At 35.6% G+C, this 25,369-nt stretch overlaps 1 pseudogene; it reads right to left on the bottom strand.

Annotated features, from left to right (window-relative positions):
* Nucleotides 1–14,723: 14,723 nt before the first annotated feature.
* LOC142837008 (protein FAM118B pseudogene) lies at nucleotides 14,724–15,818 on the bottom strand (annotated as a pseudogene).
* Nucleotides 15,819–25,369: the final 9,551 nt, after the last annotated feature.

Genomic DNA, 25,369 nt, shown 5'->3' on the forward strand with positions numbered 1-25,369 from the left:
ATTACAGAAGCAAATAAATAAAATGATTATACTCTTTCTGTATTTTTCTTATATTTCTTTTCTTCAAATGCTCATTTAAAAGATCTATGCTTCATGACAATGTCCAGGATAGTTCTATAAGGGAAAGAAATTAACTTACTAATAGTAGAAATGCACGCAAAATGATATTCAATTCAGATACTTACAAACTATCCATCACCAGATTCAATTTATATTGTACTAGTTGGAAGCAAGGAGATACAGAAAGCCCCCGCAGAACAGGAATTAATCTGTAAACTTAAATAAATGTGATTCTGCTTCATATTTTTCCTTAAGAGTGAGACTTGTCAGTCCACTGAGACTTTATAACTTTGCTTTTAGTCCTTATACTTTTTCCTTATCTCTTATAAAGTATTGTGAGAAATCTCAGAGCTATTAGGAATCAGGAGGAATTTTTATAGCAGAATATGCTTGTAAGCATAGCTGTCAAAAGTGACAGGTAGAATTGTTCAAATATCTGAAATAAAGCTTAATAAGTATCTACATGTAAAGTGCTATTTTTCTGCACTGACTAAACAAAGCACTTTCTTTTCAATTGCCAAATACATACATAAATACATTTTTATATATATGAAATGGAAAGTATCATCTGTACCATGTTAGAAGTATCACTTTAATTTGGAACATCATTAATTAAATAATGGAGAGATTATTGTACTTAAGATAGACTGCAAAAGAGTTTTAAGATAAGCACTATGATTTTATTGTTCCTAAGAAATATATAGTGGTTGTTTTACCAACTGAACACCTGATATGTCATGTACTGTAGAATTATATTTTCAGTATACATATTGAAATTATATGCCCTCTACCTTCCTGTTTCAAAGACTCTTATTACATGAAACCTAAGCATTACTTATGCAGGTTTTTTGAAAGTAAAAGAAATTGGAAAAAATGTTTATTAACAAAATAAGATAGTAAAACCATTAATAGGGATAGTCAATGCTTATTATCACATATGCAAACAAGGTGGTCAAAATGATGTAAAACAGCAGAGAAAAAAAACAAAACAGAGATCAGGTGAGAAATGGCAAAATAGCAAAACAAGTCGTGTTAAACATGGCATCATGAAGACAAAATAAGAGACAGATTAAAAAAAAAGCTTCCTACTTGACACTAGACTTCAGAACAAGCTGTGTGACCAAGGAATACAGCTCTCAGTGTAAAAATAATATACTACAAGTGTTCAATGACACTAGACACAGAGAAAGGAGACATATTCACTGGGCTCATTGAAATAGAGCCATGGCTATCTCAGCTTAAGTGATTTGTTGTAGTTGGTTTTTGCTTGTTTGTTTGTTTGGGGGGGGAGTTGTTTCTGTTGGTTTACTTTTATTTATCTATCTATTTATTTATTTTACATTATAACTGCAGTTTCCCCTTCTTTTTGTCCTCTCATTCTCTCCCCTAGTCGCCTTCACCACTCACCCCTCAATCCACTCTTCCTCTGTTTCTGTCCAGGAAGTGGCAGGTCTCCCACGAATAACAACAAAGCATGGCATATCAATTTGTGGTAATACTTAGCACCTCCCCTTGTATTAATGCTGGTCAAGGTAATTCAGTATCAGGGTTAGAGTTCCAAGAGTTAGTCAAAACATTAGGAACAGCTCCTGCTCCCAGTGCTACAAGTCCCACAATTATACCAAGCTTCACACTGTCACATATATTTAGAGGGCCTCAGTAAATCCCATACAGGCTCCAGAGTTGGAAGCTGAGACTCTGTGACCACTAATGAATGCAGGTTAGTTTTTTTCTGTGGGTTTTCTTGTGATCCTTGTTCCCTCTCTTCAGCAGAAATTCGATAGCTTGGCCTAATATTTGACTGTGAGTCTCTGCATTTGTTTTCATCTGTTACTGGATTAAGACTCTAACCTGACCTGGCCATCTCCTCTGACGAGGCAAGATTTCCAGTGAAGAGATTGGGAGACCAACCCAACTACAAAACCTTTGGTCTACAGTCAGTCCTACCTATGAAATGTGCTTGAGCAAGGGTAGTGCCAAGATTGTGAGAGTGGCCGAAGACCCATGCCACAGAAGTGAGCCTACCAATGTCATTGCTGGGGTTCCAGGACCCAAAACATAGATAGAAAGAACATGAACAGAGAAAAAATTTGTCAATGTAACGGTGCCTAATTATATTCTGCTATACTTATAGAATGGAGACTACTCCAATCATGATGTATGAGCATGTTACTTCTCTTAATATTCTTCCTTTGTTTGTCCTGTTTTAAATAACAATGGAGTTGTGAAGAAATTAAAGAAAAATCATGAGACATTAGATAGTGAATGGATAATAAATTCAAAGTAAGTGGAGAGTTAAAACATAACATTAGGAGAAAATTTAAATAGAGGCAGCACTGTAGTCACAGCTGAACAGTCTCCCAACTTACGAGCTTTTCATCTCATCTCAGAGTTACCGAACTTTCAATCAAGAATAGTTGAACCAAGGGACACAATTGGCTATTGTTGCAGATTGTTAGGGTGTAATACAAGCCAACTAATTTTAATTTTTATAAAGCCTGGGTTTTGATGTGTTGGATGGGGACTGATGTTTCTCACAAAAATTCTCTCATATTCTCACTAAAGTCCTGCTCCTTTCTAAAGAGCTAATCTCATGAGGACAACTCACTTTCATGCTGCCAAGAATGGTTTTGAACTTCTGAACAGACATAGTGAGTAAACATAACTGGAGAGACTTATAAGGTGTTACCTTATAAATGCTGAGCCTCTTTGAGTTTTGTTTAATATTTTTATGATCATATGATGCCTGGTTGTGACAATCATGTTTTAACTGTGAAAGTAAAGTTTGAGGACAAATGACAACATCCTGTCAATAAGTTTTAGCCAGGAAGTGATGGTATACACCTTTAATCCCAGAAATCAGGAAGCAGAGAATGGCAGATCACTGTGAGTTTAAGGCTAACCGTGTCTACAGAGTGAGTTCCAGGACAAGCCAGGACTGCTTCATAGATAAACCCTGTCTTGAAAACCAAAGCAGAAGAGAACTATTTATGACTCTTCCACCTGTGTGCAAACCCTAACCATTTCTCCCCACAACCAGTGTTACTCAGATCACCACAATCTCTTATGAGGCAAACCTCATGGTATATTTATTGCTGTTGTGGTTTTATCTAACTTGGATTCAAAAACCACTCTGAACTCAATACTCAAAGTGATTCTTTCAGCACATCAATATAGTTCTTCTAATTATAGGGAATACCACAGTAGCTCCCCCTCTCACGCACCAGATGACTGCAGTGCTGCTTTCTCCTTATCTCCATTTTCACCTTCCCAGGCTCCGCCTCCATGTTCGTCAGTGCTGATTCCTTTTCGGGCAGTGATTTTCATTCATGTTCTTGATACTTTGACACACAAATCTCCCTCAGAAAATATAAATTCTTCTCAGGGAAAATTCATGTTTTAAGTAATATTCCATATAGTTTATTCAATTAGTAATTAGTAAATTTTCTTTACAAAGTTTTAATTTAAAGTAATGATACAAAATTAATGGCAATAATTTAATCTCATGTAAAGCAATAATTGTGTAGCCACAAATCACAACATAGTTGCATACACAATTAATACCAGTGTTTAAGGGTATATGTCAATCTACACAGAGTATGTTATTTCTTCCAGCAAGCATAAGTGTTCACATGTCCAGCTTTCTGGTTGACAGAATTCTTTTATGGTTTATATAACAAGTGATTTTTTGTTTTAGTCACCTAATGAATTCACTGTGTGATTGCCTTTGACAATGTTGAGGAATAAATTCATCAATTTCCAAGAAAAAAACAAGGTCAGAAAACATTTGAACAGAGTACAAATTCATTCTAATAGAAGCTGAAAAAAAACACTTTTTATTTGCTTTGTAATTAAAACATAAACAGTATAGTGGATTCATGTGCTAATTACCTTTACTTAGAGGGCACACATAATTGTGCACAGAATATATTTCACAAATACTTATTTAGTTCTTACATTAAAGCATGCGTCATAAATGGATTGAGATTCATATTTCATAAAAATTTCAGTTTCTATCAGCTATACAGTCCTTTTTACAAACAAGTGATAATTTCAATCTCTTCTAGTGTAACCTATCATTTTAAAGATATATTTCAGAAGCTAAATTAATGGCAACAGTATTAAACTGAGAAATTTAATGAAACAATATTAGTTTTATTGGCTCTGTTCACTTTTGAATATTACCAAAATGAAAAGCCTCATTTCATTTTTCTGTCTCTCAAGATTTCTGCACTTCCAGTGGCAATTCTTAAAACTGTGACTGTATTTTTGAAATTGAAATAAATTATTGGATGCTAACCTCTTTATGACATTTTTTAAATTCTCTAAAAGAAATCCTTGCAGTTATATGTAATTATTTCACACAGAATCTATTATTGAACACCATTATCTTAAACATGAAAGATAACATTTAAAAAAATGGTGGACTAGTAAGCATAATTTAATGGATTGTTTTTTATGAGATTTTCCGTTTTCGAGACAACTACAGATTCTTTGCTTACTTTACCTTCTATTATTTAAATGAGAAAAGCATATAACTCTAACCACATTTAAAAGTGTATGTTTGGTAAGAACAAGCATCTAATCAATACAAGCCAACTTAGACGTGGACGTTGCTTGGCCCTTGCTCCATATTTTGAGAAACAAGCACAGACTGGGTTTAAATTGCTACCCATTTTTCAACATCCAGGAGAAAGATAAATATAGTGATACATGGTACTTGTGAAAACCTTCAGAAAGTAAAGCTTTGGCTTCGTGGAAAAATGAGAAATTTGGGAGGTTGTACTTTTCATCATCAACAAAAGCTATTTTTTGCTGACCAAAGAAGAAATGAAAAACTTTTCATTTATTTAGCTGTTCATGGAAAGGTTGTAAAGGTCCTGCCATGAAAGACAGAAAGGAAGAGCTGTTCATAGACCCTTTGAAAGAACAGACATCATAAGCACAGATTCATATGGTCCGTGGATTACTGTGGGAAGGTGAGGGGGCAAGAGCACCAGGATAGGATCCCAGAAAGAGGAGACTCGCCTCTGTACGGTTCCATTGTTCCTGTCTGTTTTATCCTCCGATTAGGTGTGTTCCAATTTAATACATTATTGGTGAAAATCATGTTTTCTGAATAAAAACTTAAATGAGGAGAAATTGTCTTAAAATTTTGTTTTATTAAAGTGTAAACTGAGGGTTGGCTTGTGAAGAAAAATGATTTCTTTTCTCAAAGGAGTTTTTTTTTATTTTTTGTATGAAAAATGTAACTGATGACTGCAATATATATATATATGTATGTATGTATATATATTAAAAGGATAGTTTTTGATTCTTAATACACATTTTAATGATATTTAAATTAGATTAAACTTATCTATCTCTTCCAATATTTAAAATTTATGAATGATGAAAATGTTGAACGTACTTTCTAATTCCTTCCCTAACTTTGCAATCAGGCACTTAATTGTTCTTGGAGAGTGCCACAGTTTTTTATTATGCATCTCTGCATCATTAAAGGTGAAGGTCTTGTTTCTTTCTGAGCCCAACTTGGCTGCTATTGATGTTCTCCTGTGCAGATCTCCCATCAGCCATCCCTTCAGCCTCATAAAACAATAGTGTTATAATGTCAGTGAAGCAAATGTCACAATCAATGCATGGTCATTGATTAAGGTGAAATCCTTCAAACTGTATGACAGTGTCACTATAAAGATGCTTATCTGAATTTAGTGAGATATTAACAGGCAATATCTAATATTAGAAAGTCAAAGTAGCCCTTTGATAGACAAATTACACAGGTTAAATCCTAAGTGCCACATAAAGTGTTTCCTTGTGTTCTATCACAATATTAAAAAAAAACACTTTTTATGCATACCTTTAGAGAAAGTTTTGTTTCTGTCATTAACACTAAAGTAAAAGCATTGTTACAGATATCATGCCCAGAAATACTATCAATAAAAGTTTCAGGAGAAAAAAAGGTAGAAGGAAAGAGGGAGTACCACAGAAGATGGGGAACGGGAAAAAGTTGGACCCTGAGTAGAAGAAAGGTGGACAGAAGGCAGAAGATGTCTGGAAAATGAAGGGATGTTTGTTCAGGGTAATCAAAGTGACTCCCTGAGCAATAAGATCAATGATATGTCTCTCAAGACTGAGAGTAGGTTCCTAATGCTGAAATCATAGCACACTAAGTACACAGGACTCAGATAATCCAAGCTCGATCTAACCCTAAATCTGACTTCCTGCAGTATAGTTCCTCTTATTTCAAAAGTATTACACTAGTGGACAGAGAGGACAGCAATTAAATAGTCCTCCCAACAGTAACACTTATGAAAATTGTATGTACGAGACAAAATATGTACAAAAGTGTGCTAAGCGGCTGCAGATGTCAATGACTACATTAAACTTAAAGCCACTAAGCAGCAGGAAAATCAAGCCAAGTTCTGGAAACCCACACAGCTCCCCAGTGCTAGAGATCATGAACACTGGAAAAGAATCTCCTAGCACCACTTTTCTGAACCAGTATAATCCATTACAGCATTCTTAGTGTCATCCGTATATCAACAGAAAAGTATATCAACCACTCTTCACCAAAGAAACCTCTTTACAGCAACTGGAAGCCATCACAGAGAACCACAACTGAACACAATGAAGAGATTAACAGATCCTAACCCCAACAGATTCATCTATATAATAGCTACTGCATCTATAACTCAGGAGACATGAGGGGCCAAGTAGGAAAAAGGTTAAGAGTCAGAGTACCAAAAATATCTGTTGTAAAATGATGCCTTCTAGAAATTAGTACCTGAGCAAGATGAATAGCAGCAGTATCAACGTATATATTAATATTAAGGGGAAAATTTCATGGGTCTAACCGAAAGATAAAGAATCCCATCTAGGACTGATACTTAATCCTGATGAATTGTTCCTGTGACGTAGTGTGCCTGTTCTAATGGGAGCTCAGAAAATCCAGCTGGAACCGGACAGAACGAGCATGTGATCAAACTCTGATTGTGGCTGACAATGGGAGCTGACTGAGAAGCCATTGGTAAAGGCACTGGGATTTGTTTTTATGGCATGTTCTGGCTTTTGGGGACCCTAGTCTATTTGAATGCACAGCTTCCTAGGCCTGGATGTAGGTAGGAGGGTCTTGGGTTCCCTGTCCTCTCTCAAGCAGGGAGGGGGAGAGAAGAGGGTGAATGGAGGAGCCAGAGGGGATTGGGAGGAGGGGAGGAAGTGTAAATTTTTGAATGGAAAAATTAAAAAAAAAGAGAGAGAAAAAAATATCACATCTAACTAATGACTGCTGGGAGAAGGAGAATCAGTTTCCCCCAGGAATGAGTTCGCTTATTGATTACCCAATGCAGAGATAATCAACTCCAAACAACAAAGAAGGACTCAAAAAAACCGAAGTCGCACACACACACAAATTTTATAAGTGTGCACGTGTGTCTTGTGTAACAATAGTCAAAGAAAAAGTGGCAACCATCTTGAGAATGGAGGAACATAGGAAGGGTTCAAGGAAAGGTACTCAGGAAGAAATGCAGAAAGGAAAGGAAGTGGGAAGGAAGGATGTAATTATTTTTTGATTAAAAGCATATTTATTGCTTGAATGATATAAGATAATGTAGTTTTGTGTATATAATCTGAATATTTTCCTGTATAGCATCCAGAGAATTAAAAATTCAATGTTAGCCAAATGTGTCACATTCCTATATGGAATTGTGTTTAGGGAAACTATAGAAAAAGTAATAATATTACTAAGCCACATATATGACATTGAAAAACAATAATAGTAAGGTTAAAATAAATATATAAACTAGTACTTAAAAACAATTGTTTACTAAAATTTCATCTTTCACATTAATATTTCTCCACCATAGAGGTAATATTCCTTAATGCATACTATTTTTTACAATTATCAGTCTAGGTTGCTTGAGTCTCTATGAGTGTTTTACTGATTCAGTATTTGAACACTGATACTTGCTAGTGGACATACGCCATAATTTGTAAACTAAAATATCTTCTGTGATTTTTGTCCTATAATTAATGTTTTATATAAAGTTAAACTACTGCCATTCATTTTGTATGATTATTTTCTACTAAAATTTTTGGAGCAGAAATAGGTTATTCATAAATTCTATGGTTTTATTATCCTAAATAGTTTCTCTTTAGGGGAAAGGTGAAAAGTGAAAATGAGTATTTGTATTAATTACAAACTCATCAAAAGTAGAATATACTATTTACATTATTGAAAATAATATTATTGATTTTAATGTGATAAAGCACAAGATAGAGGTATTATAATGCAAGATTTTCAGGACTCTCCACCCACACACATACACTAACTCACAGACATACAGAGACATACACACACACAATTTCCCACATCCATATACTCAAATTAATTTACTATGATTTTCAGTTCTAGTTAGAGCCTTTGTCCCAAGGGCTTGTTAATCTTGTATCCCATTCCTGCCCTGTTACAATTTGAAGATTGTCACAAGAAGGATAAATTTCATGTCATTTTCTGTTCTCATTACAATCTTCAGATTGTTATGAGAATGGATTAATTTTGCTCAATTTTCTGCCCTCGTTACAGACTGTTATGAGAATGGATTAATTTTATGACATTTTCTTCTTTCATTATAATCTTTGTTATGGGAATGAGAATATATAACGAGAGTGAGAGTATATCAAGCAATAAGAGGTCTGTGTGAGCTCATGACAAAGATTGTAACGAGAGGAAACTGCACCCAATCCATTCTTGTGACAATTTTAAGATTGCCAAGCGAACCGAGAGTGACACTGCATTTATCCACTCTGAAGACAAAGATTGTTGAGAAAATGGGAAAGAGCAAAATTAATCAGTTCTCCTGACAATCTTGAGATTGTACTTAAGCTGGCGGTACTTTTTCAGTGATACAGTACTTACACGGAAACGTGTGCACTACAATTAAATGATACTTACCAGAAAAAATAACTTCCATATTTTTTCTTTCTTTAGCTGTCTCTTTTTATTCTTTGTTAGAGTTGATTTATGGTATGGACTATATTCTGTAAACACTATTACATTAAATAGGAATTAATGTTCCCTGCAATGTCAAATACATACGAAAGAACACAGACACCCACATTAACACCCAGAATAAAATAAAAGTTAAGGTAAATATTTAGTAGTCATTAGTAGTCACTTCAAATCATTTTTGAAAACGAATTATTGTATTATTCAATGTTTTATTAGCAAATGTTTTATTCTCTTTCAATACAACTTTCTTAAATTTGAAGGTGATACATTTAGCAGTATCTAAATAATACCTTCATTCTCACTTCATAATGATCAATATACTCATTTGAATGAATGTACATTAATTTCTATTTATTCTATTAAGTAGACCCCAGTTAAGCAGATATTTTATTAACTTTGAGATGTATTTGTAATGTATTCCCACTGACAATATTTATATATTTGAAAAATGCTGGGTTTTTTTTTTGTACATCCAAAACTGCATTTATGTTTCTGGCTATCTACTTACCTACCTGTCTATCTAACATCTATGAACCGGAGAGATCTTACACTCACATCATATTTTAGGACATATTTATGCAAATTAGAGGTTAACTGATGTTTTTCCATTATTTATTGTCTTCTGTGAGTCATTCACCCACAAAAAGCAGTTCTCAAATGTTATTTAATTATAGGCAAACAACAGTTCATTGACAAAGATTGGTTATAATTCCCATTTGTAACCGTAAGAATTGAGAATTAAAATTATATATCAGTCCACAGCCAAAAATGAAGATAGAGCCAACTGTTGAAGCTATACCAGTATACACAAGCACAGAAAATATCCTACAAACATGTTGCTGTGCCTTCTAAAGCCCATGTTTTTGCGCAATTAACTTGCACCAATAAAAATAAAAATAATTGGCTAATCAGTGTACATAAATAAAGAAGGAAAATGATCATTATTTTCAAATAATTTTGTTTATATTAATATATATATGACATAGGGTTTGTTTTTAATATGGATATATATTATTGCATAATTATATCTGTTTCTTTAACTTATGCATTAAATTTATATGTATCATTTGATGTGCAATAAGAGATTTAGGGTGTACACTCCCAGCAATTTTCACCAGCACAAACCGTGTTACTAAGCTGTACATCAGATCTTTGAAATTTATGCATGCATTTTCTAAAGCTGACGTCATCTCACCATTGGCATTTACTTCTAGGCCGTGGAAACCATCCAGGTTAACCTTTCATTCCGTTAATTTATTTTAGGATTCACAGAGAAGTAAAACTATGCAATATTTGCCTTCTCCTTCTTTGTTTCACTTAAATGTATATCCTCTGGTTCACTAAGAGTGTTACATATTAACAAGTTTGTTTTAATTAAGACTGAGTGGTATATTTGGGGTTTTCTTCAGGTCTGCCTCATCTATCGATTTATCTACCAATGAAAACTTTCATAATTTAATAATTTGGTTATTGCCTTTAATGCTGAAAAATTGAAATATGAATATTCTTTAATATTAAATATTACTATATATTTACTATTAAAATTACTAAATAATTATTAATTGCTACTATGCCATACATCAGATCTTTGAAACTGATCTTGAAATCTCTTGAAAAATTCACACATTCTCTAATGCTATGACTTCATCTCACCATTTGCGTTTTAGTTCTAGGCCCTGGAAACCATCCACATTAACCTTTCATTCCTTTAGTTTATTTTAGGATTCACAAAGAGGTAAGACCATGCAAAATTTATTTGTCTGTGCCTTCTCCGTGTGTGTGTGTGTGTGTGTGTGTGTGTGTGTGTGTGTGTGTGTGTGTGTGAATTCCTTAGGACACATACACACAGATGGAAATCTGGCTTATATGACGATGTCATTTATATCTGCCGTATCAAATACTGTTCTAATCAATGTCTATAGTGATATACATTTGCAACAATATCTGTATATTAAGATTCTGTTTTCTCCATATCCTCAATTACACTTATCATATTGTTAAATAATCATAACAGGATTACAGATATATCATCATGGTTTTGATTTTCACTTTCATGATAATTAATAGCTTTGAAAGTTATTTTTGTTTCCCTTGATCATTTGTTAAGAAATGATCATAGTCAAGAAATGACTATTGAAGTCCCTTGCTCAATTTTTAATCAATTGATTTATCCTCTTACTTCATTGACTTTCTACTTCATACAATATCAGAATGGTTTTTATCACAAACATTGTGTGTAAAACCACAATGATGTGAAATGGATAAAATAAACATTGTATTGCTAATGAAGCATTATATTTAACTGGTTGACATCTGATTTTTATCCTTCTCAGAAGCAAGAGAAAAAATTAGCGGAGTACCACAAAAGCTTAAATATAGAAAATGTTCTCAATATTTGTATTTGATAAGGATTAATATCAAAACTATGTAAACATTATATGCTATAGCAAGAATTTAAAATCTATAACAATTTAATTTTTTTCCAAAATATTCTTAAGCATATAGAAGCAAATAGTATATTGACAATAATTTATCACCTAAAAATTTTTAAAACGTGTTTTTTTTTAACTTTTCAAGAAAGGGTATTTTTTTCATATTTAAGATTATTCAATAGAATGAACTTTTTCATCACATGTGATTTGATTCCACAGTTTTCTTTACATGACTTTTAGATGTTATCCACTGCTTAAGTTTCATCATATCATCACATTTTACTAATATCTATATGACAGACCAGATGTGTTAGAATCTAAATATCATATAGTGAACATTATACTTGGAATCACTTAACTTTATCTTCAAATGTACACAGTAATTATCAAATAAACAGACTGAGAAGGTGGGAGTTCTTAGAAAATGAATTTTCTAGTGACCTGGGATAGCAAAGATTTGCCTTTTAACTTTTAGCTTTTTAATGATTTCTCAAGGGAATGTGTGCATGGGACACTTGATTGATTACCTGATTTATTTTATGTCATATCACCAAGACTTAGGATCTTGTTTTCCTGATCTCTCTCTCTCTCTCTCTCTCTCTCTCTCTCTCTCTCTCTCTCTCTCTCTCTCTTTACTTTTCTTTTCTCTGAATTCTCTGAAACCTTGCAAAAATTAAAATGAGAAGTGGAAAATACAACAGGCTCTAGAAGTGTTATGGGAGTTTCTATCCTCTCTAACTTGAGACTCTTTAGCACTGTTAATGCTATTCCTTTGTTTGTAGGAATCAATAGATTCGATTGAATTGCTTAATATTTGACTTGGTATTCTGTGAACTACTGGTAATATTAATATGCATGTAAAATTCCTTCTAAAACCTGTGTTATGTATTAACAACAGCTACAAGTATGCCTACATGCCCTGGAAAAAAATCTAAAACTTTCTCTTTCCTCATGTTTGATGTTGGACTTAAGATGAATAGGTCTGTTATGAGGTCAGAATGGGAAGAAAAAGATCAAAATGACCTCTGGGAAATAAAGGTTATTTGACATCCTTCGGATTACCAGCTGAGAGCATTGGCTACATATCAGAGTAAAGACCTGACAAGCAGGGGAAGACTTCATTTTCCAACAAGTAAAATATCAAGGCAGAAGTTCAGCTCCTACCTTCCCTCCATGAGAGCCATTCATCGAAATCAGTGGCCATGATCAATGCTGCATTTTCACAATCTAAACAAACATCAGTGTCTCCAGTCCAGTCACATCTTCTAAAGCTGTTTCTTCCCAGTGGAATTTAATTGCAGTGACATTAGACTCCAGACAGCAGACACTTCTCAAGGCTACTCATTTGCGGCAGGGACAAAAATCAACGTGATGGTGTCAAAACTGTTAGACACAAAAAACCTGTTAAAGATCCAAGTGAGTAACTGTCCTCCTACTGATGTCAGCAGTAAAATTTAATGGTTCTTCTATCACTAGGTTTAAAATGTCCTTTATTTGATAGCCATGAAAAGAATATAATATTTTTAACTGTTAAAATCCCAGACATATTTTTTTTTTTTTGCTATGCTTTGAAATGCCCTCTGACATAAAATGCTATAGCTCCCTTTTGATATGTCTTTGTCATCATTTTATAGAAAGGCCTGGAAACCAGAAGGTTATCTTTGTGTCAAAGTCTTTTTGAATTTATAACCAATCTTGCCACAGTATAATATTATGGTTTACTAATCATATCAAAGAATCAAAATAAATTCTTTTCTTAAAAACATGAAAAATGGCGGTGTTCATTTTTAGTAGTTATTCTATACTTCTAAAACACATGCTGCTCCCTTTTAAATCCATCTCAAAGACTCTTCTCCCTGGCGTATCATTGCCTTTGGAATCACATAAGCTGAAGGGTGGCTGTCCCTTGCCTTGCTGATATCACAGAAAAACAAAATAAAGGGAAAGAAAAGGAAAAACAGGGGGAAACTAATGAGAATTTAATGGTAAGAGCAAAGTAAGTTTTGGAACTTTGAAATAACAAAATGAAAAATACATGATAAACTATAATGTGGTTTAGCCTCATGAGGTTGAGAGTAATTTTATGGGTTCGCAGTGAGCTTGAAAGTATATTTCTGGTTCCATTTAAAGAACTATAGAGTACTTGGTTGGTCTAAAAATTGGATATGCTTTATTTCGTATTGGAAAAATCATCCAGCACATTTTTATACAATATTATAAAATAAATGGCAACTTTTACCTTCTGTGAAATACTGTTTAATAAGATTCATATGATAAATGAAAGTGATACTATATTTAAAGTATAATAATAAGATAGTGATTATATGAGCGGTATAACTATATAGTCGGGTACTCTTGTCATATTTATAATTAAAAACTAGCTGTGTGTATCTGTTCATTTGACACCTTTGAAAAGTTTGCAATTAATTCTAATTGCTGTCTTATTGATGAATAAATTCTTATAATTTTTAAAGAATCCCTAATCTAGTAAATAAGGGTAAAAAAATGCAAGGCTCAGTATATTTATGGAGATTATAAATTTAATATTCCAATATTCTTTTCACCTTACACAGTATTTAATAATTTTGTAAGTATTGCTGATATCCCATCTTTCATTTTTCTACTATATCTCTGCATAAAAAAAATCATACATGTTTTATGATTAAGAGATAAGGATTAGTTATCTTTCAAGAAACGCTATGTGTAGCGCTCCCATCTCTTTTCTAACACTATCTGGTATCTTTGGGGAAAGAGGAAGAGCTAAAACTTCCAAAACAGTGTTCCACAGAACTTTCTCTAGAAGCGCTGCTCCTGAAACTTAGCTGAGGCTGATGACTAAGAGTATTTCTTTTTTTCTTTTATTTTTAAAGCCATAATTCAATTGAAAAAAAAAAACAAAAACAAAAAGAGTACAAAACTTCAGCACAAGCCCACTGACTCCACGACTTCTTGCCCCCCAAGTCCTGCAGAGCTGCCAACCATAGCCAGGAGCCATCATCTTGGTCTACTGTGTAGACAAGCTTGTCCTGCCCTGGGGTGGGTAGGGGCTGCATTGGGTCCTGATGTCACTGGGTATTAGACTGAACCAGGCAGCAGAGTATCAAGAAGCAGCCAGCATGAAGGGATGGTGCAACACTGCTACCCCTATTTTACCCAAGCTTCAAGTTAGGGTATTGGTACTTCCTGGGAGCTGTTCTGAGTTCTTGCATGTTTCCTTGTCACGCACATCCCCAGGAAAGCCCCATAGCATGGTCTAATGGTGATGTCTCCAGCTTGCTCATGTACTCCAGCCTCTTACTTCACCGTGTCCTGAAGAAGAACCATTTAGCTGGCCTTCTCTTGCCATCCCTGCGGATCTGCCTCTTGTAGAGATCTCACATGTCAGTGTCTTGAAGATCGGCATAGTCATTTCCATAGGAGATGACCTTAATCCCCTTTTCCAGCATGTTTTCTCGAAGCTTCTTGAACTCATCTACATCTCCTTTCCAAACCAGCATGAAATGTTCTAGGTCAGACTTACGGGCTTGACAGCCTCTAGGAACAGGGCCTGGAAAGTGATGTCGGTCCAGCCACAACTCAAGAAAAGAAATGACTTGTTTTTATAGACTTTCTGAATCTCTCTCATAACTTCAGTGTTCCTGAGCACGTTCTGACACCCAGCTGGGTGTAGGACAATGCCACTCGGATTGGTATAAACCCCATGGATGTGTAACACACTTAGCTTCCGCTTCTCCTGAGCCCACTCCAGAACCTTTTCCTCATTAATAAGGTCAAGGGATTCAAGCTGTTTTCCATGGTCAGCTGCATAGAGTTCTAGGAAATTGTCAAAATTTGTAGTTAATACTAGGGCTCCATTTTCCATCAGATGGAAAACAGACTGAAGGAGCTGTTTTCCCCAGTCTTCTATCTTTGACTCCAGGTCATCAAATACTTCATATAAACAGTCTTTGGAAAATGTGGACCGAATATTACTGGTATGGGGGAGTGAGTTTCTGAATGAGGTCATGGGCAACATGGACGAGGTTCTGGTCTTCATGGGGACACTTTTGAAACTTTTTGCTTTCCTCATCTTCCAGAAGATCAAAATCAATAGCAGTGTCCAGCAAGGCCTGAATTAACCCCTTCCAGGATTTCAGGGCTGGGACTTGTAATGCAACTACAGCGCTAATGCCTGTGCCAATCACCAGCATGAGTTCTTGAGGTTTCTTGGTTTTCATGCTTGGAAGCAGCCTCTTGGGCTTTGTGGTGGGAGGTTCACCATCATTGAAGAATCCAGAAATCTTGTCTATATCAGAAGCCTGGCTCCCTGTAGAAGCCATCCAGTTTCAAGTCTGCTCCAAATGCCACTGCTCGAGGTGCAGCTACCGGCCGGCACAGCTGTCACTAAGAGGATTTCTTAGTGCACATATATGTCTGATAACATCTAATCATCTATTTCCTAACAGCCAGAGAGTGAGATCTAACAAGAATATTCTAAGAAGTGTAGGCAAAATGAATATTTTGTAACCCATCCTCAAATATTGTCAAACTTAATATTGTTTTATTCTGTTGGTCAGAAGAAAAACAAGAGACATGGTATATAACTATCCTTCTTCAGCTACAGCCTATATGATTTCAACAATGTAGACGTTTTCTTTTTTTTTTTTTGAACTTAGCCATTAAGTTTTATATAGTTTTAGGTTTTAAGGGAAATAACATAATTAGGTAAATATACATATTTTCTATCACTTGATTTTAGACAATAATGAATAAATGTCACCAAAGAAAGTACAGTGTTAACTGAAAAAAAAAGCAGTTAAAATATGATTGTCATAGATTAGATTAGTGGTTAAACTATAGTAAACTGCATTGTATCAAAGACAGAAAGAACTCACCAAGGCCAGCTGGACTGGGTCTAAAAAGGCAGGGAATAAAACCGGACTCTCTGAACACGGCGGACAAGAAGTTTTCAAGATGAGTAAATAACATTGCTGAATTAAATAAGGTTGCTGTAGTGGTGCACTATCCTCTAGGCCATCATGAAACTGGGGCAGCTCTGCTTACCCTCAGATGGCCCTCTCAAATTCTGCCCATTTGTAAATCATGAATGTCAGGGAAGGCTCAGCAGGTGGTACAGCAAGCTCTAAGTCACATAAGAGATTGACAGTTGCTGTGTAGAGTAGACTCTTCTTCAGTGATGTAGTTAGGTACACTATCCACATACCTATGAATGATCACTTCTTTATCATTCTCTTAGCAACCCTATCCAATTTCATGATTTACCAAGCCAGACCTGAATGGAATCTTTTATTTTGTCTGTTGTTTATCTATCTACCTGGGGTGATACATCTGTTCAAATATTTCAGAAGGAAAGGAAAGTCACACCATAGTTAGCCATCCTCCATATCCTAAATCAAGGTAGTGAAGCTTTGTTTGAGAACATGAAACACTACCCTGTGGTAGCTACAGAGTCTATGTTGCTGGTCTTCTGTGAAAACACAATTTGTTAAAAGCTTGGTATTTGGGGACATTTTCTTTCTTTATTGCACTTAATATTAACTGGTAAATCTAGAAATCTATTCAAAATAGTTTATTGTTGTCTATACATTTACCTTTTCAGTGCACAGGCTATGTTTAGAAATATACATTATTATTAAAAAATCTAAATAGATATTGAAGATGGTAAGATAAACTACTTCACTTTATCCATGCCATCCTCTCCTAAGGCTGCACAGCTTAGAGTCCAAAGACACGCTTGTACAGAGTCCATCTATAGGAGAAAACTAGAGCAATATCCAATTTTGTCTGTGAAGAAACAACACCTAGTAGAATCACTGCTATGTCAGTCTTCCAAAGACTAAAGGCAATTAGCACAAGCGATTATCTTGGGACATTATAGAGTGAGTTATATGGGAGAAGGTTCACATCTGAAAACATAGGGATCTAATCAAATGCCATCATTTATAACTCTTAAGGGTACAGGTCAATCCAAAAGTGTTCTATAGGTCAATGTTTCACCTTTTCAAAAGCCCCTCTCAACTATTTGATATATGTCCTTCCCAAAATATGAGGAGTTTGGGTATTTTTCGCCACAGAATTACTGTTCAAACTCCTGAAACAGTGGTATTGGCAACTAGGCTCCTCATCTGGATTAGAAGAAACTGTTTCTGGGTACTTCTATAAGATGTTTGGCAAAATGTGTGGATTTGTGAGATCAAGAGAAGATACCCTGTTCTTGACTATTTTTGCTGCAAGAAAGTAGGAGAATTGAATAAAGTATCCATAGAAAAGACTAACAGATCTTTAGAATTACTATAAGCACTCAGTGGTTATTTTTTTTCTTTTTTCCTGCTAAGTGAAAACTAGTAAAGATAACTAGTTCATAAAATGCAATCAATGCAAAGCTGAAAAGAACATGCAAATTTAATAAGGAAAGTGTCACTACAAAAACTGAAATAAAGCTGTATTAATGAATTTAAGGAAATGGGGTCTTTGGATTTACTGACAAATGATTCAAAATAACAAAAATATATAAATTATCCTAGATACAAAACAGTTATTAAAGATGACCAAAATAGATTATGAAAGTATAAGAACAAACACAATATGTTCAGCTAAGAGAAAGGGATTTTAAAATTGAATATATGGGAATTATGGATCTAAGGTACCAAGCTACAGGGTCTCAGAAATCTATGTGGTCAACCAGAAGAAAAAACTAAGGATTTAAGAATATTTATTGTCTGATGATTCTGCAAAAGAATGTAAAGGAATAAGAAAGACAGAGGGAGAGAGAGAAAGAGAGTAAATCATGAAGGAAAATCAAGCAAGCTACTTATGTGTTATTAGATATGTAAGTTTCAAGCCACTGTGAGCAGTACATTTCCCCAGATAGATTGATGGCCCTGGGTCATGTACAGATAACAAATTGACTGAGAGTTAGTCTGTGAACCAGATAGCAGCATTTCTCCATGATATTTGCTATACTTCCTTTTCTGTGAATCAATTTCTAGGCCCAAAGTAACACTGCAAGACTGCCTTCGAGTACCTGCATGAATTCCTATGGTAACATCTCTTTATGACCTACTGTAACCTGAAAAAATGAGTGAAGCCTCCCAACATTGTTTTTTTTATTACTCTGTCACAACAAAAATGAAGATAGAATAGTGTCACTTAACAGTATCACATAAGCACTACTGAAGCTAGAGTTTCTGTTATTGTGATGAAGACCATAACCAAAAGCAATCTGCAGTAAGAGCTGAGGGCCTCGTCCCACAACCCGGCTCCTGGCTGCCTGGCTAGCTTATGCCCCGAAATAACAACACACAAAATGTATTCTTTTAAACACTGCTTGGTCCATTAGCTCTAGCCTCTTCTCAGATAACTCTCGCACCTGGACTAGCCCATTTCTAATAATGTGTGTAACACCCCAAGGTGTGCTTACTGGGAAGATTCTAGCCTACATCCATCCTGGGTCGGAGCTTCATCGCGTCTGCCCCAGAGAGGAGAGCTATCGAGTCTGAGCTAACTTCCTCTTTCTCCCAGCATTCTGTTCTGTTTACTCAGCCTACCTAATTTTCTGTCCTATGAGGGCCAAGACAGTTTCTTTATTTAACCAATGACCTTCCTCCATCAGCAACCTGGGGAAGAAAGGGTTGATTTCGTCTTATACTTTGTAGTCCATCTGGCAGGAACTGGTGGCAGAGGCCATGGATGAATGCCACTCCATGACTTGCTCAGCCTGCTTTATTATTGACTGAAGACAATCAGCTTCGGGACAATACAGCCCTCAGTAACCGGGGCCCTTGTACATCAATGAACAATCAAGAAAATCAGCACAGGCTTCTACACAGATTAATCTGGTGGGCCATTTCCTCAATTGACATTTTTCTTTCATAAAACGACTAATTGGTACCAAGTAGTCATAAAACTAGCCAGAACAAAAGCAGGAATCATGATGAACTATTTCAAACAATTATAATTGAATAATATGGATAACTCATGAAAGTTGATAAATTCCTAAAGATAAATACTTTGCCAAAGAGAATAATCAAACAAAAATGTCAATAGTCCAATAAGGAGTAAAGTGATTGAATCAGTGACCAGAAACATCTGATGAGGAAAAACTCAGGAGCTGCCTTTATGAGAAAATCTTATCAATTATACGAGGAAGGTTTAACAAGAGAGTATAACAAGATATTTCCAAAAATAAACAAATAGAAAGAAGAAAATATACCAAACTTATTTCTACAATGAAAAAATTAACCTGATATGAAAATCCACTAGGAAGACTACAGAAAAGGGAAGAAGGGAGGGAGAGAGATAGACAGAGACACAGATATAGATAGAGAAGGAGTGAAAGAGTCATAGAGAGAGATGCAGAGAAAGAGAAATAGAGAGCAAAAGAGATAGGAAGAAAAAATGGATAAATAAATAAAGAAAAGAAGAAATAAAAAATCATACACTATTTCTATACTCAAATTTAATGTGTTGAATTCATATTCCTACTAAGCAGATTATATATGTATATAACTTCACCAAATAAGATTACCTTTGAGACTCAAGAATCACACAACTAGTAAATGTAATACAGAATTAACAGAACACAGGTAGGGAGGAAATTATATTTTTCTCATTGTTTACTGAAAAATATTTTAAAATACCAAAATACTTCATTATAAAATGACTCATCAATGCATTACATATTAAAAGATATATGGACTGAGGAGATTGCTCAGAGTACTGCAATTTCCATCCCAACAACCATGTAGCAAGTCAGGTGTCCCATACATTACTCTAAATGTCTGTAACTCCAGATGTAGAGATCAAACACCATCTTCTAACATTTGTGAACAAACATCTCTACTTCTGCAGACAAACATGCACATATACTCATGGACATACACATACACAAAGAAATCAGATCAATCATTTTTTCATTATATTTTGGTTTATTTTATAAACCTCTGTGTGTGTGTGTGTGTGTGTGTGTGTGCATGTGTGTATATGCATGGATGTAGGTGCCATTGGACACATACAAGGGTCAGAGACAAACTTGCAGGAGTTAGTTAGTTGTCTGTGTGTGTCTGTGGATAGAACAGAGGTCATCAGGCTTGACAGCAGGTGTCTATACCCCCTGAGTCATCTCACAGACCCTAAAATAAACCTTTAAAAAATAAAATAAAGCACATATCAAGTTCTAGTAACTGCCAACAAGAGAAGTCTGGAAATAAATAGCACACTCAACTGGGATAAATAGTGAACTTTAAGTTTTCATTGGGTGACAAACAAGAACGCCAACTCTCACAACTCTACCTGTGTGATCATAGACAACACAGCCTAAGTGTGCAGGAAAAAGAAATGAGTTCCAAGCTTATGAAATGACTGTGTGTGTATGTGTGTGTGTGTGTGTGTGTGTGTGTGTGTGTGTGTGTGAGAGAGAGAGAGAGAGAGAGAGAGAGAGAGAGAGAGAGTACATATGAATCATTTAACTGCAGAGGAATGATGAGGTCTAACCCCTAGTTTAGAAACTGTTGAGAGCTTCTGGTTGAGGGAGATTCAGTTTTCTTAGGATTCACAAGTGGCAGATTTCTCATGTTCCATTGGATTCTTAGGATTCACAAGTGGCAGATTTCTCATGTTCCATTGGATTATCCCATAAATGCTTATGTGGGTAACACTCACTAAATTGGAAGTTATTTAAAAAAAAAAAACAGGTTCTTGAACCTAGAAGGGAACTCTATTATGAAGAGTTACCAAGGGCAATTCAAATTCAAGAGAGGCATTTGGAAGTATGTACAAATAAGATACATTATACACATGTATGAACATTTCCAAGGATCAAGGGTAACAATTTTCTTCTTTAAAATGTTAAAATGTTCTAACTTATAATTTTACTGTATAGATATAATGAAATCCTCATTAAAATTTGACACAATTTCTCACACACTATAAATCTGGATCTCATAAGTTAGCAAACAGATGCCATAGAGTTACACTGATAGAAGGTAGAAACAGAATGAGGAACATTATCAGATATAATTTTTTAAAAAAAATCTACAATAGTTATAACAGAATTGTACTAATAACAGTTTAGAACATAAACCAGTGAAAACTAAAATACATTCTTTAATTTAGGTCAAAAAATTAAAAACAAAACAATCAGCATGAAAAGTATTTAAAAGCTGACTCTAGTAGGTAGTGTTGAAATATATTGCAATGATGACCCTAGAGGCAGGTGAGGACAAGAGACAGACCACAGACAAAGGTTATATCTTAGAGACAGGAAAAGAGGCAAAAAGAAGAAGAAAAAAACCTGAGTTTTGGAAAGATTTTAAATGAACTCTATTATAAAAATCAATTCCAAATTTTAAGGTCAAGAAATGAAACTTTTCAAACACATATCTACTCCAAATAAAAAATTTTAAACTACCACTGGCCTAAAAAGTTATGCTTTGTCTGTAGACCTGGGTCAATTATCACTGAATGATAATTTTGTTCAAGGTAGACGTCCAGTATTTTTTTTCATTATGCATCTATGTTTCTCTAAGCAGGGTTTCATGTAAGCCAGGGTGACTACAAACTCACAACGGAGCTGAAATTGACCTGATTATCTGACCTCCACTTTCCACATGTTGGGACTGTAGTTACGGAACATCACACTTGGCAGACTCAAAACAGCCCATCTCCTCTACTTCTATATCCATCATTTCCTTGGTTAGTTTTAATTCCTTGAAGCTGTGGTAAAACTGTCTATGTGCTATCCACATAATATACCTTACCTATTAAGAACAAACTTTTATATATAACTTCTCATATAAAATAATGATCACATTCTCTGAGAGTCAACCCTTTCCTACTTAAAAATTTAAGAAACAGGTTATTTCCTGGAGGAGAAAAACTGACATTTTTTTCAGAATGCAAAAGCAGGATTTATTCAATGCACAACATTTGCTGTTAGCATGTGGACACCTTCATCTAGACACACTCCAGGCTTACCAGTGTTTGAGGTTGCATGCTTGTCTTTAGGGTACCACTTTGCATGGTTCCTGCAGTGAATTAAACCCCCCCTCTAACTTATGGAAACAAGCAGATCTGAAACTAAGTTTTATCATGTCACTAAGTACTTCAGATGCTGTCAACACTTATCAAAAATCTGTTAACGTCTCTAAAATTATCATTCATTTCAACTAAATGACCTCCTCTATCTTTAGAAAAAAATTAGATAATTGACTTATCTACTAACATTTGACAGCTCCACTGAGAAGTCAAAGTGTGGAATTTCATGGTAAAATTATATAAATTCATGTTAAAACATCATTTCAGTTGCTTTTCAGTGTACCACAAGTCCTAGAGAACACGTCTTTCATTTAACTCTCCAGTTATCTGTCTTTATGCCTCATCTGGTGACAACGACCTTCTGTCATTCACGTTCTCTGACATTCAGTGCTCTTGGTTATATGTTATGACCTTGAACCTACCACAGTCTCTAAGGTATTTGTGTGCCTGTCACTTTGTTCATTTGTTATTTTTTTATTGTTTTGTTTTGACTATTCACTACATATCAGATACATATATAATAGGTGGCAGTTAATACTAAGAGAGTAATTCTCTATAAATAACATTTATATTATTGTACACGGTACTGTACTGGGTTATTTTGTCTGTCAATTTGACATAAGCTATAGAGTCATCAGAAGGTGTCTCAACTGAGGAAATTCCTCCATGAGATCCAGCTGTAAGGCATTTCTTTATTTATTGATCAGTGCAGAAAGGCCCAAGCCAAGGCGGTTGGTTCCATCTCTGGGCTGCTGGTCTTGTGTTCTTTAAGAAGATAGGTTGAGGCGGCCGGACCACCGGGCGGCGGAACGCGGCCGGACCACCGGGCGGCGGAACGCGGCCGGAGGACGCCCAGCGCAGCCGGCGGGGACCCACTGGGACCAGAGCGGCAGCAGAGGACACAGGCTGCTGGCGGCGGGAACCGTCCCAGCAGGAGAAGCAGGTTGCAGGGACCGCGCGCGCAACACCAAGAACAGATCGCCCCACTACAATTAAACCAAAGAGGTAGGCCTTCGGTTGGGGAGGTCCCTGGCAAAGGAGGAGCTGGGTCCTATTCCTGAAGACCTTTCTGAGGGGAGAGAGGGATCTTGGCCCCCGGCAGGATCCAGGAAACAGAGCAAGGGCATTTTGTAAGAGGAGCCCCTGGCCAGCAGGGGAACCTGAACCAGTTTTAAAAGACCCCTTAGATAGCATCGATAGGAGGAGATGGGCAGGCGCCAAGGAAAGAATTCACCCAATAATCTGAAAAACAACATGAAAACACCAGAACCCAACGATCTTACAACAGAAGGTCTCCAACACCATAACACAGAAGAAGTGGAAAAAATTGACTTTATGAAAGCTGTAGAGTCCCTTAAACAACATGTGAAAAATGCCCTTATAGAAATGGATGAGAAGTATAACCAAAAATTTGAAGAAATGAGTAAATACGTACATAATACCCTGGGAAACCAAGAAAGAACGATCAAACAGGTAATGGAAACAGTTCAAGAATTGAAAACTGAAATGGAAGCAAGGAAGAAAACACAAACTGAGGCCCAGCTGGATATGGAAAATCTAGGTCAACGAGCAGAGCCTACAGAAACAAGCATAATCAATAGAATACAAGAAATAGAAGAGAGAATCTCAGATTCTGAGGACAACATAGAGAAAATAAACGCTCTGATCAAAGAAAACTGCAAAGCCAACAAATTCTCATCACAAAACATTCAGGAAATATGGGACACAATAAAAAGACCAAATCTAAGAATAATAGGAATAGAAGAAGGAGAAGAGTCACAGCTCAAAGGCCCAGAAAATATTTTGAACAAAATTATGGAAGAAAACTTTCCCAACATAAAGAAAGATATTCCTTTGAATATTCAAGAAGCATATAGAACACCAAACAGACTGGATCAAAGGAAAACATCCCCTCGCCATATAATAATCAAAACACAAAATATACAGGTTAAAGAAAGAATACTAAGAGCTGCAAAGGAAAAAGGCCAAGTAACTTATAAAGGTAAACCGATCAGACTTACACCTGATTTCTCTATGGAAACAATGAAAGCCAGAAGGTCCTGGATAGAAGTACTGCAGAAGCTAAGAGACCATGGATGCAAGCCCAGACTACTATACCCAGCCAAGCTTTCGTTCACTATAAATGGAGAAATCAAGACATTCCAGGATAAAAACAAATTTAAACAATACGTAGCCACGAATCCAGCCCTACAGAAAGAAATAGAAGGAAAATCGCAACCCAAGGAATCCAACATTGCCAACACTGCTTACAATAACTCAGACATCTAGCGACCCTTCACTAGCACAACTCAAAGAAGGGAGACACACAAATTCTACTTCCAAAAACAATAAGAATATCTGGCGTAAACAACCACTGGTCATTAATATCACTTAATATTAATGGTCTCAATTCACCTATAAAAAGGCACAGGCTAAGAGATTGGATACGAAAACAGGATCCAACATTCTGCTGTTTGCAAGAAACACATCTCAACCACAAAGACAGGCATCTACTCAGAGTAAAGGGCTGGGAAAAGATCTTTCAAGCAAATGGTCCTAAGAAAAAAGCAGGTGTGGCCATATTAATTTCTAACAAAACTGACTTCAAACTAAAATCAATCCGAAGAGATCGAGATGGACACTTTATACTCATAACAGGAACAATTTGTCAAGATGAAGTCTCAATCCTGAATATTTACACCCCTAATATAAAAGCACCCACGTATGTAAAAGAAATATTACTAAAACTCAAGGCAGACCTCAAACCACACACACTAGTAGTAGGAGACTTCAATACACCTCTCTCAGCAATGGACAGGTCAATCAGACAGAAACC

The sequence above is a fragment of the Microtus pennsylvanicus genome, chromosome 17 (assembly GCF_037038515.1).
Source record: "Microtus pennsylvanicus isolate mMicPen1 chromosome 17, mMicPen1.hap1, whole genome shotgun sequence".
NCBI classification, from domain to species: domain Eukaryota; kingdom Metazoa; phylum Chordata; class Mammalia; order Rodentia; family Cricetidae; genus Microtus; species Microtus pennsylvanicus.